Consider the following 18,985-nt stretch of genomic DNA (forward strand, 5'->3'; position numbering starts at 1 on the left):
ATGCAAGATTGAGTTAAACATGCTAATATAAACAGGACCTAAATCTCTGACATGGATTACCATAACTTTTTTAAAATAAATGTATGTTAATTGTTCAGAAATCATTCAATATTTTGGCCATTATTATAGGGACCCAATAGGGGCAAGTTACAATAACCCTTCTAAATCTCTGGTGGGTCCGAGTCCTGTAGGAACCTAGCCAACCTTAAGCCCAACAGTGGTACAACTGTGTGTTACAGGCTGTCCATCATAGTATTAAAACTAAGCCTGGGCGTAGTTCGCGTAGCCGCACTCCGCGAGCTACGCGAAGATGCACTTGCACTCCGCGAACTACGCATAGCTCCGCGAGCATGCGTAGTAGCTTGCTTGACCCGTTCGCAAGCCATTTTTCGTCTTCGGGAGCGCCGTGGAACTCTGGAACCTGCTCGACACCACATCTCCAGACGTCGCCTTCCTCACGGAAACATGGACGAACGCCTCCTCAGCGCCCGACATCGCCGTCGCCATCCCGGACGGATACAAGATCACCCGGAGAGACCGCGTCAACGAGACAGGAGGAGGCATCGCCATCGTCCACAAGAACACCATCCGCATCACGACCAACTCAGACGACACCCTCACAGCCGCTTAACATCTTCACTTCCAGATACACACCGACCCCAAGACCACACTCAGAGGCACCCTCATCTACAGACCCCCAGGCCCTCGCACACAATTCAGCGAAGACATCGCAGACTTCATCAGCCCGCACGCCCTCGCTTCCGCTGACTACATCCTCCTAGGGGACCTCAACTTCCACCTGGAGAACAACAACGACAACACCACCACCACCCTGCTGGACAACCTCGCCAACCTCGGACTTATGCAACTGGTGAACACCCCCACCCACTACGCCGGACACACGCTTGACCCAGTCTTCTCCTCCAGCAAGTACATCTCCTTCAGCCACTCCACCGGGCTCCACTGGACAGACCACAGCTGCGTCCACTTCAGCTTCAGAAAGACCACGACTCACCACCACCCGCAACAGGTTCCCCGCAGGAACTGGAACAAGATCACCACCGACCAGCTCACCACTTCACTGAGCCAGAACCCGCCCGCCAGCTCAACGGACCCCAACCAAGCAGCCAACAACCTCACACAGTGGATCACCAATTGCGCTCGCCCAACCAGCCTCGACCACTCGCAGTCCGGCTTCCGCACAAACCACAGCACCGAGACCGCCCTCATCGCAGCCACTGACGACATCCGAGCCCTGCTCTACAAATGGGAAACAGCGGCCCTCATCCTCCTGGACCTCTCCGCAGCATTCGATATGGTCTGCCACCGCACCCTAGTGCAGCGCCTCAGCAACATCGGAATCCAAGAGAAGGCACTGGAGTGGATCATCTCGCTCCTCACCGGAAGAACCCAGAGAGTCCGCCTCCCCCCGTACAGATCCAAGGCCACCAAATTCATATGCGGCGTACCACAAGGATCATCACTCAGCCCCACCCTCTTCAACGTCTACATGAGCCCCCTCGCAGCCATCGTATGCCAACACAACCTCAACATCATCTCCTACGCCGACGACACCCAGCTGATCCTCTCCCTCACCAACGACCCAGGAACCGCCAGAACCAACCTACACGAAGGGATGAAAGACGTAGTCGAGTGGATGAGGAACAGCCGCCTGAAACTGAACTCAGACAAGACGGAAGTCCTCATCCTTGGATCATCACCCTCCGCCTGGGACGACTCCTGGTGGGGCCCTGCCCTGGGCAGCGCACACAAACCAACGGCCCACGCACGCAACCTGGGCTTCATCCTGGACTCCTCCCTCACGATGACCAGACAAGTCAACGCCGTCTCATCATCATGCTTCAACATCCTACGCATGCTCCGAAAGATCTTCCCATGGCTCGCCACCGAAACCAGGAAGACGGTCACACAGGCACTCTTCACCAGCCGACTGGACTACGGAAATACCCTCTATACCGGAACCACAGCCAAACTCCAGAAAAGACTCTAACACATCCAGAACGCCTCCGCACGACTCATCTTGGACATCCCCCGACACAGCCACATCTCCGGACACCTGAGAGACCTTCACTGGCTTCCCGTCAGCAAGAGAATCACGTTCCAACTCCTCACCCACGCACACAAGGCCCTCCACGACCTGGGCCCCAGGTACCTTAACAACCGCCTGACCTTCTACACTCCCACCCGCCAGCTACGATCGACCAGCCACGCCCTCGCTGCCGTGCCACGCATCCGAAGATCCACCATGGGAGGAAGATCCTTCTCCTACCTGGCTGCCAAGACTTGGAACTCCCTCCACATCTGTTAATGGGTGATTTCAATTGTCATTTATGCCCCAAATTACTCCCTCCAATCCCTGACTGGTCAGCTTGCCCATTAGAAAAGGGCCCCCACTTTTCTCATTGTAAAGAGGGAACAACTTTGATGAAGTTATTAGAAGACTTTGCCCTCAGTCATGTCATGGACTTAGCTGCTCTCAGTGTGGGCGAATCCCTAACACCGACATTCAAGGGCAGAGGGGGGGGGTCTATAATACATTACATAACGATCTCAGCTAGCGCAAGAGATCAGATCTTAAATACCAGGACAGAGTGGAGCCCCTTCAGTGATCATAATCCCATTATAATAGAAATCAAAGGGAATGATTTAACTAAAAAAGACCCAGGGTTGATTCACCAATCTGAAATTCAACCAATAGACCAAGGAAGACGCTTAAGGTGGTCAGTGATCAACCCCCAGGAATTTTATGTCAAATTAGTTGATGAAGGGAAAGCCCACATAGAGACCTGTTTAGAACACACTACAGAGGACAAAGGAGTAGTAGAGGCGTTTGAGAACTTGACTAAAATAATCGAGAGACTCCTAACAACCAAGAAGCCCGCAATGCAGTCATCTACGCCAAGATGGTTTGATTCTACCTGTTCCAAAGCGCTAAGAGATCTAAAACTGAGCCTGAAAAACCCCCCAAGGGACAAGGTAGAAATTGCTCGCTGCAGAAAAAACTACAAAAACCAATTAAAGATCAGGAAAGGGACCCTTCAAAAAGAAGTATGGGCAGACCTAAGGGAGGCTGGTGAGAACAAAGACTATGCCCAGTTCTGGAAAATTATAAATAGACCTTGCTTCCACGACTCAAACTCTCCAGTCATCAGCTCTAACATCTTACCAGAACACTGGATTGCTCATTTCAAATCCCTGTATAATCAACAGGAGACGGACACTGGTGATGGAATATGGAGGGGACCAAGGGCAGATAAATTTGAACTATCTTTGGATGAAGTTCGCAAAGCAATTATAGGTCTAACACGCAACAAAGCCCCGGGCCCGGACGGGACCCCCCGGATCTTTTTCTTAGCAACACTGAGCTATGGGTCCCAATGGTAACAAGAGTTTTGAATGCAGCAATTAAAACGGGTCTGCCGAGATCATGGTCCACTGCGGTGATTGTCCCTATTTATAAAAAAGGCTGTAGGGACAGCCCGCAGTGTTATCGACCAATCTCGCTCATTGACGTCTCCGCCAAGGTACTAGGAAGGGCACTCCTCAATCGACTAATAGATTGGACTGACATCAATAACACCCTGGTGGACACCCAGTATGGGTTCAGAACAGGCAGGTCAACCACCGACCAATGCCTTAACCTATACCTGATCACTGCTAAGTATACCAAGACATCTGAAGGCACCATGTATATGGGGTTTATGGACTTAGCAGCATCTTTTGACAATGTCAACAGAGCCAAACTCTGGATACTTATGTCTAACCTAGGCATTGACCCGGATCTCATTAACATCTTAAGGGAGCTACATTGGAACACCACTGCCAAGGTCCGCTACAGTGCGGGGGGGGTGAGCACTGATCCCTTCCCGTGCTCGGGCGGGGTGAGGCAGGAGTGTATCCTGGCGCCATTCTTGTTCTCCCTCTACATAAATGGCCTGGAGAATGACCTCGTTGCACTGGGAACTGACTGCCCTAAGGTGGGCACGCGTCATCTGCCAGTACTTTTGTACGCCGATGACGCGGTGCTCCTAGCCCGAACAGCTGTTGGTCTGCAACTTTTAATCAAGGGTTTCGCGGATTTAATGAGGAATTTGGATCTCTCCGTCAACATGAAAAAATCATTCATTATGATAGCGGGGAAGAAACCACAAAAGAAATTTGTATTCAAACTGGGGGATCAGGTCCTGGACACTGTTAAAACATTTCCATATCTGGGCCTCTTATTTGACGATAAGTTAAACTTTGTCCCTCTGATTGAGGAGAGGGCAAGGAGACTAGTGTCAGCTAATGGGGCTATACTGAGCTTAGCACGTCGAATGGGTCGCTGGTCACCAGAACAGGTGATGACTTTGTATAGATCAGTTACTATTTCAAAGACCATCTACGGAGCAGAAGTGTGGGGCTGCAGAGAGGCACAACTAATTCAAAGTGAGGAAGACAAATTTTTAAAAAAACTGTTAAAACTTCCGCCGAGCATCACTGCAGCAATTACTCATGAAGAGCTGGGAACCACATATATTGCTGACATTATTAGACTGAGACCTATACTGGCTTGGCTCAAAATTTGGTAAATCCAAATGCAGGATTATCCAGACAGATCATCCAGGATTGCTTGTTGAAAGAGAAATGCCTTCAAATCCCATGGCTGAAATATGTTAAAGACACTTTGGGGGATATTGATGAACAAATGCTATTCCTGGACCCCTCCAGGGTGGACATATACTCCAGACACTACGTTCAAAGCTTATTGTTGGACAAATTTAATGGCAGGAGGAGGGAGTTGGATTTAGCTAAATCCTCGGCAGTTGCCCACTCCCTTGTCTGTAATCAAGCAGGCATGGAACCGTACCTCTTTTTATTGTATAGTCAGCACGAGAGGTTTTTAATGACTCGTTTTAGGCTCAATTTGTTGCATCATATTTTAGCTTATCCATCAGGTTTCACTCAAACAATTGAGCAGAAGGGTGCCTGCGGCTGCGACAATAGGTCTCCGCAGGACACCCTTCATTTTGTATTATTGTGTCCTTTTTTTAAAACACCGCGCCAAAGATTTTTAGTGGATGTCTTAAAGGACTCAAATATTATCCATGCTAAATCTGCCTTATTGTTTTTGCAAAGAGCCGCTGATACGCGAACCCTATTTTCTGTTATAAGTTTCCTCAAAATTGCTTTTAAATTGAGAAATACAAGGGAATGATGAATGGTGGGTTAGGGAGGTACTGGAAATATTATTATAATACGGGGTCTTGTATCACTGTTGCTTACAGGTTTTTATCTTTTAAAAAACTTAACTTTTTTATTGGATAACTTTTTCTCTGTCTTCTTTTTTAACAATTGTCACGTTGCTCAGAATGTTCTTTTTGTGATCACATATTATGATTATTATGTATTTTCATGATGGTTTTTAACCTTCGAAACAAATAAATGAACTGAACTGAACTGAACCCTCCCCATCCACCTCCGCCTGACCCAAGACCACCTCTGCTTCAGGAAGCAACTCAAGACATGGCCGTTTGAGCAGTAGCAGACCCCCCTCCCCCAAGTGCCTTGAGACCCTCTGGGTGAGTAGCGCGCTATACAAATATCCTGATTGATTGATTGATTGATTGCCTGCATGCTCGGGATGTGTAGCGCGCGAAGTTACCCATGAGGTTTGTCCCGCCCGCTCGCGTCCCCTTATTTCCGGTCACTACTAACGTGTTCGCGAGTTATTCTGTGCCAGATTGCAGTTTCTGCGTGTTCGGCAACTCGATCTTACCGACAAGCATCCTCGCGCACGCGAAAATGCTATTGAGCGCGTGAGAACTACGCTACGCAGCAGTTTGCGGAGTATTCAACAACTTCGCGTTCTCCGCAGAGCGCGGAGTTACCGAAACTCCGCAAACTCCGCGAACGGAGCGTAGTTCTTCGCCCAGGGTTAATTAAAACAGTCTTCGGGGTAGATTTACATAACCTGCTGCTTCAGAAAAAGATTTACTAGCCCCCATCACTTAAAATCATTTTCTAATCTGTTGCAACTTAATAGCATTATAACGGACCTTTCAATCAACTACTTCTTATAATGTCGTGGTGTGACGCTGTGATGAACAGGTATGTAAGTGGTGGGTGAGTAATGTCTGTCATGAGGTGGTTGCTTAAAAGGTCAGGTGATGTTGTGACAGATTAGAAAAGGATTTGCAATGTTATGTTCTTTTTTAAGCAGCAGTATTTTTAAACGGACAATCTGTTAAAAGTAGGAGAATGGCAAGGACAGTCATCTGTTGTTGCTAATTGGGGCATAAGGGTAACCGGAGTAAATTGAGGACTGAATGCAAGTGGGTGTGGCAGTAAACAGTCAAATGGTTTGGCAGAAAAGAGACAAACCAGAGTTAACAAATCATGAGTATTTTCTGAATGATGAGGAGTAAAGAAGTGTACATTTTTGTGAAACTAGTTAAAAACTTCATGTGCTCACTCGCGAGAGATACTAGATAGTGTAAAAATGAGTTGAAATGGAAACCGCCTATTTGTCAGTTATGAAATTAACAAGAATAATGATATCAAATTGAGGGGTTTCATACACCTAATAAGTACAACACACATTATGAGAGATTATTAGTTAAGCTTGGTTCTCTTTCTATAGAGTTCTACCTTTCCCCTGAAAACCGTTTAAGGTGGGTGCAAAATGAATTGGAATTGTGGCATAAAAAAGGAGGAATTGTTGAATAGTATAAAAGAAAGAATAAGGATGTTTCTAGAAGCCTCTAGCACAATGTATAGTGACCTGTATTTTCTAATTAAGTGTATTCATTTAAAGAAAGTAGTTAGAGAGTTTGCAGTAATAAAGGATAAACTCACAAACATAGTGATAGTAAACAGTCACACAGATTTAGGATTGAAAGCAACATAATAAATGTTCCAGGATCACCATTTGAGGAAATGCACTGAGGAGAATTGAAAAGCAAGATTTGGAACCTGACAGTGAGTGCAAGCGGTATCACTTTTAAACAGTGTACACAGTCTGTTTGCATTAAATGTGTTCAGCACACAGGCTAGTAAACGTATACTAGCAGAGATTCTTGGATCATAACATCTTATAAGCCAATTCTATTGCTACATACTGTCCTGATCTAGGTTTATAGTAGACCCAAATGAGAAAGAGGAGGTATCTATATAAAGAAAAAAAATAATTTGAATATTAAGAAGTTACAGTGGCACAAATATATTCTGTATTTGGTGGATTAAATTAACTTGTTACAATGAAGGATGTAGATGGCAAATGCATTAAAGAACACTGAAGCTGAATTATATTCACTACCAAGATGAGCAGGACATCAGATCTCACTATTTACACAACAATCTGGGAGCACATAACTGTGTACAAGAATTACACGATTCCTTTAAGCAAACATGAGCTTGCACAACTTTATGTAACTTAAGAAATTGCCTACAAGGAGAATGATAACCACATTGCGACTGTGACAAGTTGCTACTCATTGAGGAGTTTTTAAGGAAATCAAATTTAAATTTGATCTTCTGACAAATTCTAGTAGTTAGATTATAGTAAACAAGTTTACACAGTTTTGTGAGAAGAGTAAATTTACACCACAAGTCCAAAATAAATCAACAAACCCAAAGAATAACAAAACACGTGAAGGATCACAATGCAGTGAAACTAGGACATATAATGTAAAGTGAAAGCTCAAAAGGAAAGAGGCAGCTGATGAAAGCAAATTGGAAGACAAAAGGAACTTGGAGATAAAATGGACATTATAATGAAAACATTGGTCATTATGGATGAAGCAGACTACTGTGATGAAGCCTTTACACAACTAAATAATACAACAATATACACCAAATTTGAAACCAATCCAACTGCAGACAAAGTAAGAACAATTGAAACAGTTCTGTTAGAAGCACTATAAAAAAAGGTTTCCTCATGAACCAATAAATATTTATACAAGCAAACCCCAATTATTACAGTTTCATGCTGTGGTCAGAAACTCTACATACATTTGTTGAAACCTTCATGTAAACCCATCTTGTTGGGGCTTCTCAGTAATACAGATACTAGCTTTGTAAGTGAATACATTAATAAATTAATCCATTTTATTATTTGTGGCAGTTTGTCAATTCATTCATGAATAGGAAGTGGTAGTAGTGGTTACCAAGATCGCATATTCTACAATACAAATTTACGTGGTAATTGAAAAGAGCAGTTAGTAACAGGAAAGCGACATAGAGCTAATGGATATCGGACACCCTACTACCAATTTTGTTGAAAAAGTGGGATGGATCCAAGAGGCCACCACTCATGACATAGAAACAAAAGATATCACAGCACTCCAAAATGTATTCTGTTAATTACAATTTTAGTCTAACAAGTCAAAGTCTGGAAATTGCCAATCCAGGTTCAGTTTATTGTCAAAGCTCTTCATGTGAGAGAAGTAACATCAAAAAGTATATCCAAAACATGTTTAGTCACTCGCGAGACCTTAAGTTTGCAAAAGTTATAAAACTCAATAGCAAACAATCAGAATCTGAAAATAGTTCTTATATTCACATTAATTACAAACGTCTATGTCTAATGGCAAGAACTGACTTATTCATTGAGGCATTAGGAATTTAGGCAGAGAGAAGAGAAAGGAAGTCCCAAATTCCTTTAAGGTATGCATAAGGGTATAACACCCTAATGTGTATTTGTTATGATCAAAGAAAGAAAAGATTGAAAGGAAGTTTTGGTGCAAAGGTTCCTGTGCATCACCACCAAAAAAGTAGAAACCGTCTGTGCCAGTCAAAACTACAATATAATGTGAAGCTGAAGCTGTGTCAAACAGCTAAGACCAAAATAAAAAGGGAAGAGTATTTATTACTGAAGATGGTGAGTTTGATCAAATGTTGATGGTTGACAAGTCCCCAATTTCTTCTCCAAGGAGGAAAATGTCTGAGGAAGAACAAGTAAAACCATAGATATTCATTTGGATGAATGTAGTCACCCCTACCCCTGATTCCATAGGTTTTCCCAAGGGAAAACACCCACCTGATTTATCAGTTGCCAGCCCCAAGAATGAACACCCAATTTGCCAAAGAACCATCTGTTTTCACTCAATAGTTTGGAAAGACTCCGGCGTAGGGCATTTTGTCTGGGAAAAGGAACAGACATACCAATTAAAAGCTTCAGTTTGTAATATTACCTATAATTTCTGTATATTCAATCTTTGAATTTAGTGTCAAATAGGACTTGACTATTAGATTTATTAATGGATAAAGGAAGGGCAAGATGTTGAGATTGAAACCACTAAATCCATTGGCCAGCTATACAATTGCTCAGCAGTAGGAGTAAATCTAAAGTGCTGATCTTAGGATCCGATGGACAACTTGACCTTGTATGGCAGGCTTGAGTAAAAGGGAGAAGATAAGGAAGTTAGTCCTTTAAATAGAAAAGTACAAAAGAAGAGTAAAAAGACTTCAATATTTAACTTGGATGGTATGTAAAACAGGGGCCATAATGTAACTGCTTTACGTAAAGCCAAATAAAAATCGTAAAGAATCCCATTTCATTCAATTCATTCGACCAGCGTTTATATCCTCTCAAACAAGATGTGCCCAAACTACTTTGTACAGAAATATTTAAGCCAAACAAAGAGAGCTTCAAAGCTTCTGTTTGACTTTAAAACAAAGCAACTTGTTAGTAGGCAACATTTATGCTTTTGGCTTTATGACGGTAAGAGAAAAGTTTCATTTTACAAGAAACTTTGTAAGCAATATTGCAAAAGTCACAAAAAGAAATCAATCTTTCACAGGATCACAGTCACAACTTATATTCAACATTAACTTTCACAATTACAAAAATTGGGGGGAAGCTTTGCTAGATGATGAAAATGGAGGAAAAATGTATTTCCTAAATTGCCATTATTAAATTACCAGTGAAGATAACATTTAACTGACTCTCTCTGGCAAGATGAAACCAGAAGTTCGATAATGTTATTAAAGAATAGTAATTATGCACCCAGGAATGTCTGAACTTCAACATTTGTAGCAAGAATGCCAGAGAACAGTATATTATGCATGCAACCCTTGATAAATAATCACATTAAGAGGGTATTTCATATGTGAAACCATTTAGACATTCACCTAGATAAGTAAAGGTTGGATGACAAGAATACAAACAAGATATTTGAAATAAAATTCAAACATGGGGTTTGTAAATTGACTATAAACAAATTGTTTAATAGCACCATTTATTAACAAAGCTGAGAAATGGTAGAAGTGAAGTAGGAGTTGGTAGATAGAAAATATGTTATCCAATCCAATCCAAAATTTCTTTATTTCGGCCATTTGAGACCATAAAAGATACAGTAAAAACATTTAAGACACATGTAAGCATATAATATAAAAACAGTGCAAGAAAGCAAGGTACTAATTGATTCGGATCATAAAAGTCTCAGGAATTAAAAACCCAATTAGCTACAGTTCAGTGCAGTTCATTTCACATTTGGGAATTAGAAGTTACCCTTTCAATATTTTTCCCCTTATCTGCCACATGGCCATTAGATACTTGGCTACGGCAAAGACGATAAAGTGCAGAGTGCTTGTCTTCAGAATTCTGTACGATTCTAAATAGTTTCTGAAGCCCAGATTCCTACATAGTGGCACTAGCCAGTACTTTCTCGGTCTACAGAAAGCAGGGCAAAAAAACTAAGTGTAGTTCATCCTCCACGTTCGTGCTGCACCCAGGGCAGATTTTGTTGTCCAGCATTGTCCATTTGCTTGTGAAAGATTTAAGGGGCAATGTGCCGAACCTCCACTGGATAAAAAGTTTCCTTGTGGTGATAGAGAATATAATATCCATATGTCCTTCAAAACAGAAAGAACTTTTAATGTACAGGAACTGTTCGGTGAGGGAGCCAATTTTCGGAGCACAGACGAGCAAAGTTAGGCTCTTGTCTTTAAAAGTTTTGGAGAGCCTTTTGCGGGACACCCCAAAATAGCCTCTTTCAGGATCATCACACAGGCCAGCCAGTCCCAGCCGATAGAATTCTCGTTTCACGTATGCCACCCATGGAATTCTGTCGCAGGTGTTAAGACTCAGGACGTGCTTCAGATCTTGCCTGTAGTGGGAGAGTTCGCTAGTGGGCCACAGCCTATGCCAAAACCTCAATGGCTTTAAAGCCAGTTCATCTCCTATTGAAGAGAGCCCCAAATCTAGTCTCAGAGGTAGCAGAGGTGTGCCTTGTGGTAGAGCCAGCAAACGTCTATGGAAGTTGTTTTCCACCTTGACAAGTTCTGTCCCAGCATTGTGACCCCACAACTCACCACCATAGGATGAAGCTGCTCTGGCTTGGGTTTTGTAAATCTCCAATGCTGGACTAACTGGTTTAAAGGTTGATGAGTTTGAAACCTTCAGAATTGCCCCCACCATTTGGTATAACTTTAGACGGGATCTTGCTATCTGTGGACCCCAAGATAGATTTTCGTGTAAAGTTACCCCCAAATACTGAAATGTTTTAACCCTTTCCAGCCTATCAGATCCCAGAGTTGGATTAGGCCTGGTGGTTGTCGAGGGATTGACTACCATGAATTTGTTTTTTTCTGCGTTGATTTCAAGGCCATGCGCCCTGCAGAAATCCCCAAACCCATCAAGTATCCGTTGAATTCCCATCGGGGATTTGGAAATCAGGAGCGTATCATCGGCAAACATGATTGCCGGAAACCTACTGCCTGCCAACTTGGGGGCATCGTTATTCCTGACATTATCAAGGTGGGATATTACCCCATTTACAAAGAGGCAAAACAGGGTCGGTGCGAGGACACACCCCTGTCTTACCCCCCTGTGGACAGGAAATCTAGATGACAACACCCCCTCCCTCCCACACCTGACCTGGGCAAAATTTCCATCATGGAGCCTGATTATTGCCTGTAGTAGCTGTGGGGGAACACCTAGCTCCCTGAGGACCGCCCATAGTTTCGTGCGTGGTACCAAGTCAAATGCGGACCTCAGGTCCACGAACACCATGTACAGACTCCCCCCCCCACCCAGATCCCCACCGTTTTCCAGTAGAGAAGAACGAGACGAAAAAACTGATCCATGGTGGACATGTTTTTCCTGAAGCCCGCCTGAAGCGGACTAAGGATCGCATTGTCCTCCATCCAGTCCAGGAGATGGTCCAGGAGGAGACGGGCGAAGAATTTTTGAGGTACATCTATAAGGCTGATCGGCCTGTAGTTGGCTGGGAGCAGAGGAGAGCCCTTTTTAAAAATCGGTACTATCTCTGCCCCCAGCCAAGTACAGGGGATTTCCATCCCACTTAGAATGGAGTTAAAAATAATGTGCAGATAAGGACCCCAGATCTCTGGTTGGTGTCTGAACAAGTCTCCAGGGAGTTTATCAAGGCCCGGAGCCTTACCCGACGCTAGTCTCCCTATAGCATTTAATACCTCACCTAATGTCAGCTCTAATTTTTCATTGGGCTTAGGGGGGCTGTCAGGAACTCGCTCTGTGGGAATTACAAAAGTATCTTGGTACAATTTGCTGAAATGAGATTCCCACATTGAAGCAGCAATGTTTGGCTCCACAGCCGATTTAGGTTCCCCTGCACCTGTGTGGGCTAGTGACCAGAATTTTCTTGAATCCTTGGTTTCCAGTGCCAGTGATAGGTCATGCCACCTATCTCAATCCCAATCGAACTTCGCTTGGGCGATGGCTTCCCTGTATTTCCGTCTCATCTCTGATACTTTCTTTTTGTTGATACCGGACTTGACCATAAGGATCAACTCTGTTTTTATCTTTTTGCATGTGGAATTGTACCAGGCAGAGGTGGGTGTCCTCTTCTTCCTGCTCAGAATCTAGGGGTAAAAAACCTCTCCTAAACTTCCCACTAGGTCTGCATGAATTTGGCCCAGTTTCTCGTTATAATCAATAGCTTTGGGTTTATTGATCAGTTCTTCCATTTCAGCTAATTTAGGGAGCGCCAAATCGTAGATTTTCGTAATGCACTCTGTCGAACGGATTATTTTTCCCCATCTCACCCTACATCTATTATTTGATAGTACTAAGGACCCTGTGTCCTGCCTTGGTTCATTGAGTGGTGTGCCTTCTTGTGGCCCTGGGTGTACCATATCCAAGCAGAGAGCTGTTGGCATTCAAAACAAACTGTTGACTCGGAGTTGTTTTACCAGATTGCTGGCTCCAATACAATTGTGGATGCCAAGAACTTAAGACACCAAAGGATGAGGTTTCAAAACAACTCATATGTTAATTGTTAAGTGTCACATTACAGACTAGTTAAAAACTAAACTGAACTAAGTGATCTAATGTGGATCCACTGTTTTTTAAAATCCAAAAATTGACAGGAGACTCCCTCCTACCCTATAAGCAGTTATTACTATACACTGAGATCTGCAGATTTAGGTAGGATATACAGATCCCACAACTGGATGGAAAACATTTTCATGACACAGTACTCCATGTCATTGATACATTTGACATAGCTTGACCCCTGTCCTTCCATACATAGCAACATGCATTCTTAATTCCCTAAAGTTTTTGTGTTATTAGGATAAAAGAGTAATGGGTGCTGTTTTGCATTTGTAGATGCTATAGGTCCAACAATTGCCTAAATATTCCTAGTAAAAAAACATTCCCAAACTTCATTTTCGATCTTGTCAGTATGAAATACTACTTAGTCCTACAACTTTTACAAGGTGTCCAAAATGCAAACACATAATTTTTATATAAATATTCCAAAAATACACCTAATGATCTATAAATATAGAAACCATCATTTGAAGAACAAGCTTACAGCAAGAATCACTTAGAAGTGGTTAATTGGTCTAGGGCTTGATAGGACAACTGTTTTGAATTGCTGGCAGCTTTTAGTGGGCTGCCAGATTCTCAACAATTTAACACAGTGGATTAAAATAAGGTGCACATATATCGGTTTAGGACTATAGTCAGCCAATACAATTCATGTATATTTGTTTAGTGTTCATCTCACTGTGTGGCTGCTTCAGATCCCTGAAGGACAATGTTAAAATGCAAAGGGAGGAAGTGAATAACCTGAGAGGCTAAAGTGGAGTCTCTCATAGAGTACTATACATGGTCATTGGCTCTTCAATTGAAAATATTTAGGTTTGAGGAAGGGTTGAGGAATATTCCAGAAGTAGGGTTCAAGAAAATAGATTGATTTACATCCAAATCAAATTTGTTTTCAGACGGATAGCCAAAGAAATTGGTGAAGCGGTCTATTGGTGTTAGGTTGGCAAATTTGTACTACTCTAGAGAGTATTCTAGGCTATAGGTATGCAAAATGTTGTAACCTCACCCACAAAAATTGTTACATTTTATGCAAAACCTAGTATATTGTATTACATTCTTTAAATTGTGGGAGAAAATCTACAAAGAGTTTTTGAAACAGAAAACCCCAGAAAACTGGCTTTTGAAGACTTTCCAGCAAACCGGAGTGCTAGAGAAACAATTTGCAAAAGTCAAATGGCTAACTTTTTTGATAAAAAAACATTGTAAATTAATTTCATTAAGGAATTTAAGCACAAACATGAAAAATTCCAGAAAGGTACACTTGAAAGAAAATATAATCAAGTCCAGTAATCTTATGAAATCGCAAAATAATTATTTTCACTCAATTATACTGGAATAATTACCTTTTGGCACACCTTTAATGCAAGCATGAGACCAAAGTCAGTTTTATGAGTGAGGCATAGGTCTTGAGATTACAGGAGCTATGATTGTGCTGCTCTAGCAATGCAGTACTCTCATTGTGACACCACCAGTTGGATAAGCATTTTCATGTGAGCCATTTATAAGAGGTGAAGACAACATGCAGTAGTCCGGCTTTGTGACAGCATTGACCTAATCACTGTGAATCAAAGGTTACTACTAGATTGCATAGCTGATTCCTAAAGTTGGCAGCCAGGCCCTTGCAGGCAGCAATATGAATGGTAGGGCATTTAAAGCCATACAGCACAGTAACAGGGTTTCTATTAAAACTGCATTTTGATCAAGACAGTTGATGTTTATTCAACTATGTATGTGCTTGAGGTAGTTGCCAACATGCTATTGGCGCACAACTTCCGTATAAAGTTTGAGGTATAGATGGGTGACATAACGTGTTAGGAATATTTGTTTCCACAACTGCATGCAATTTTGGTTAATAAGGTGACCGAAATACTTAATACGCTAGGTGGCAAGAGGCCACCCTCATCACAAGACTTAAGAATAAGGAAATGAAGGATGTACTTTTGGTGGATGGAGGAACCGATTTTTGAACAATGTTACTAATTCTAATTGATTCATTAGCACTAGGGAGTGTTGAACAAAAATTGCTCTAAGCAGACACAATGACTGGATGATCACAAGGGACACCAAACTCCTCTAATTAAGATGACATGTGGGGCAACGACGAAGTTCTCATCTTGAGAGCGAAACGCGTTGGCTGAACATAAAATCACCACTTTTAAGTGAATTAATTGATTGCAATTAAAGACTATTTAAAACCAAAAACTGTTCTCCTGGATTTCATCCCTTGGGGCACGCCCAACCCCTCTACCGCTTAGGAACTGACTTACAGAGGCATCAATTGACGGCTGATGCCAGGGCTTGTTGCGCAAGGACATCTGATACAAATGAAACTAGAGTGAGGTGCAGAAACAGCGGTCTGCCGTCAAAGTATTTCTGTTAACACCAAACTCCTCTATTTAAGATGACACGTGGGGCAACAGCTGCAGCACAAAACATTCAACAGATCTTTAGGACATTTTGTACTACCTTACAAAGGAAGTCCTCCTCTCAAAACTTTTATCGTGGTTTTAAGTCCGAGTGTGTCCACTAATCCAAAAAGAGTATATAGGGTTGATCTTTGGATTGTTAGGAGTTGCATTGTTGTTACCAAACCTGTCATGAAGCAATATTTTCTTAACAAGGATATCTCAACACGATGCAACTTTGCTTGAATGTATATAATGAATCTGAGATCGCGGACCTAGGTTGCCACATAGGTCACACCACTGAATTCAGACCAGAGTACTGGTAAAATTGGTTTATTAACGCAATTGGCTTTGGAAAAAATTGCAACATCAAACCTGGTGATAGGAATTAGCCAATCATTGTCCGACATCCAAATATGTTTGTAAACACTTCACATAGTCCCAGGAAGGCTAACTTTCAGAAGCAAGGACAATCAAGGGAGCAATAGAAGTGCAGATTCTTCAGTTTAACCCCTTAAGTGCTGCTGACGGCCAACGGTCGTCAGCAGCGCTACCTCCCCAGTGCTGCGCACGACCATTGGACGTCCATTCAGCACTGGTTCCAATGGACAGCGCAGCACTGGGGAGGGATATTTACACGCAGCTAAGGTGTTAAATTGAATAGTCAAATACCTAGAAAAGAAATAGCCTAGATCGATGCACAACAGTCATGCATCCATACCTTTAACCAATCACACATCTAGAAATAGAGCAATGATAAAACATCAGCATCCTCATGTATTTCAGAAGAATTTGGCCAATATGAAATAAAAACTTTTAATATTCATTGAGAGTAGGAGGCATTTAAGATTTTAACAGGCCTAAATGTTTAGTGCTAACATTTATAATTTCCCTGGTAATGTGAAATAAAATACCTTCACGAACTGCTACATCAGGACGAGGTTCAGCCAATGCAGGTTATTAAACCCTTGCTGGTAGTAAATATTTAGTCCACCCATTTAGGTTTAGGTTAATGAAAACTACCTTCTGAATTCATGGAAGTACTTTGTAGATTCAAGATGCAACTGTGCACCTTGTCGAATTCTTGACTTTGTGATTCGAGCAGCAAGATGCCTTGAAATGCCATGTACGATGTGCAGCATCACTTAGTTTGTTGCACCTCCTAATGTTGCATGTGCTATTTTCATTATTTACTGATTTTGAAAATAACACTTTAAGAAAGTTGGCATTTTCCTGCCTTATCCATTTGGTGCTAGTCTCTGGGTCAAATGAGTGGGTGCATTTGACAGTTGGGCTTTGTGTATTCTTCTAGACAGCCACACACAATAGGGAGCTTAGCTATGCCCGGATGGTCCATCACTAGAAGGATGGGAGGGAAGAATTGGGCACAGTCACACTTACACTTTAATAGGCTTTGTCCTGCCTAGCCCTTGTAGTTCCTTTGGAGATAGGTAAAGGATGGTAGGGTTCCTGTGTGCTTCAACAGCATGCTTCCAGAAGCCTTTACCACTTCAAAGGCAGAACTGGGTATAAATATTGGACCTCAGATACCAACTCTTCAGTACACTTCTGGACCTGTGTGTACCATGCCAGGATGGAGGACTACTGTGCTGCTGAAAGGACTGCCACTTAGCTGAACTGCTGCTCTAAAGTGACTGCTGCCCTGAGGTGCTAGCCTGCTGCCCTCTTGCCCAGGTGAGGAGGACTGGGCCTGCATCTGTTGAACCCACGACTCTAGAGTGACTCCAAGGGCTAGTTTGCAGGCCTCCTGACTTGAGCCTCAGGGACAGAGGGCTTCAACAACTTCAAACACCAGCACGTGGATGCTACCCTGTCAAGTGGTGTCATCACAGTCCTGGACCCTTGAAAGTGGTTCTTTCTAAGATGCTTTGCCAGCCTCTGGTTCCAGCAGAACAAATGCATCTCCTGTGCTGTGTGGTGCAAACACTGAGTAGAACCAACACATCACTACCACTGTATAGGCCTCTTCCATCGCAAAGAATGGCACCACAACTCTCTGCATTATCGGAACCTGTACTGTGTGATACATCCTTGGCACAGGAACTCTCAACTCTCACAAACGGCAGCCTCCATGATGACACCAGACTCCACATCACAGCTCCTCGGAGCCAACGCATCACCCAGACCACTCAACGCATTCCCGACACCAGACTTCTCATTGCAAGCTCTCGTCATCAGGATCCTCTGCGATGATGCAGGATCTCACACCGCAGCCTTACTAAATCTCGGAACTGATGCATCGCTTCAGCTGTGCAACAAATCTTTGATGCAGACCCATGCGATTTTCAGAAAACCGGAATTTAAGGTACTTTTTCCAGTGGGCCTAAATGGACCCTGTAGCCAGTCCACGCTCCATCGTGGTTGGCTTGAACTTTGATCTGGTCTGGCACAACCAGATATCCACAGTTGGTGATTTATGCATTTTGGCACAATTGTCACTGAAATCTTTAAATCGCATCTCTCCAGTTCTACTCACTGGATTTTGTCATTTTGGTCTTGCTTTATTTATTGAAAGTGAATCAGTAATCTCAATGGGGTAACCCAGTATTGGGCAGAACCTGGGGATAGATACAGTATAGGAGCGGTGGTTCTGCCACATAAAAAAACTCTTGTTTATGTCCCCTTATCCTGATGGAAATTCACAACATATGTGTAAGAAGCACACAACAGATACAACAACAATTTTGATTCATCAAATCTTTTAGTATTTGGAAAATTTAAAGCGTAAACAAAAATATTGACAGACAATATTTAACCCCTTAGGTGCTGCGCACGTTCAGCGGCCGACGGCACCACTACCTCCGTAGTGCTGCCGTCGGCCGTTGAACGTTCGAACCTCACCTGCGCAATGGAACGTCCAGCACTGGAGTGGACGTTCCATAGCAGCTATGAGGTTAACATACACAACAAACGTAATCTTGTTTGGGTCTCTGTGGTTGCTAGTAATAGCAGAAGAAATATGATTTCAATGTTGATGTTTTTCTCTTTTTGTTAATATTTGTGGAGTTCTTGATGTGCATTGTCACAATCTGTCACCATTTCATGTCACTAAGGTGAATATATTTTTGCGTATTTTGTGGCGTTTGTTAAATATTGTCTGTCAATATTTTTGTTTACACTTTTAATTTTCCAAATACTAAAAGATTTGATGAATCGAAAATGGTGTTGTATCTGTTGTGTGCTTCTTAAACATATGTTGTGAATTCCCATCACGATAGGGGAACATAAACAAAACTTTTTT

General features: G+C 42.7%; 1 protein-coding gene across 1 annotated transcript in view; it reads right to left on the bottom strand.

Moving 5' to 3' along the window:
* The window catches only part of OCA2 (OCA2 melanosomal transmembrane protein), an 833,084-nt gene that overhangs the window by 155,779 nt on the left and 658,320 nt on the right, over positions 1 to 18,985 (bottom strand). The gene's annotated exons all lie outside the window — the stretch shown is intronic.

Source organism: Lissotriton vulgaris, chromosome 8 (assembly GCF_964263255.1).
Source record: "Lissotriton vulgaris chromosome 8, aLisVul1.2, whole genome shotgun sequence".
NCBI classification, from domain to species: domain Eukaryota; kingdom Metazoa; phylum Chordata; class Amphibia; order Caudata; family Salamandridae; genus Lissotriton; species Lissotriton vulgaris.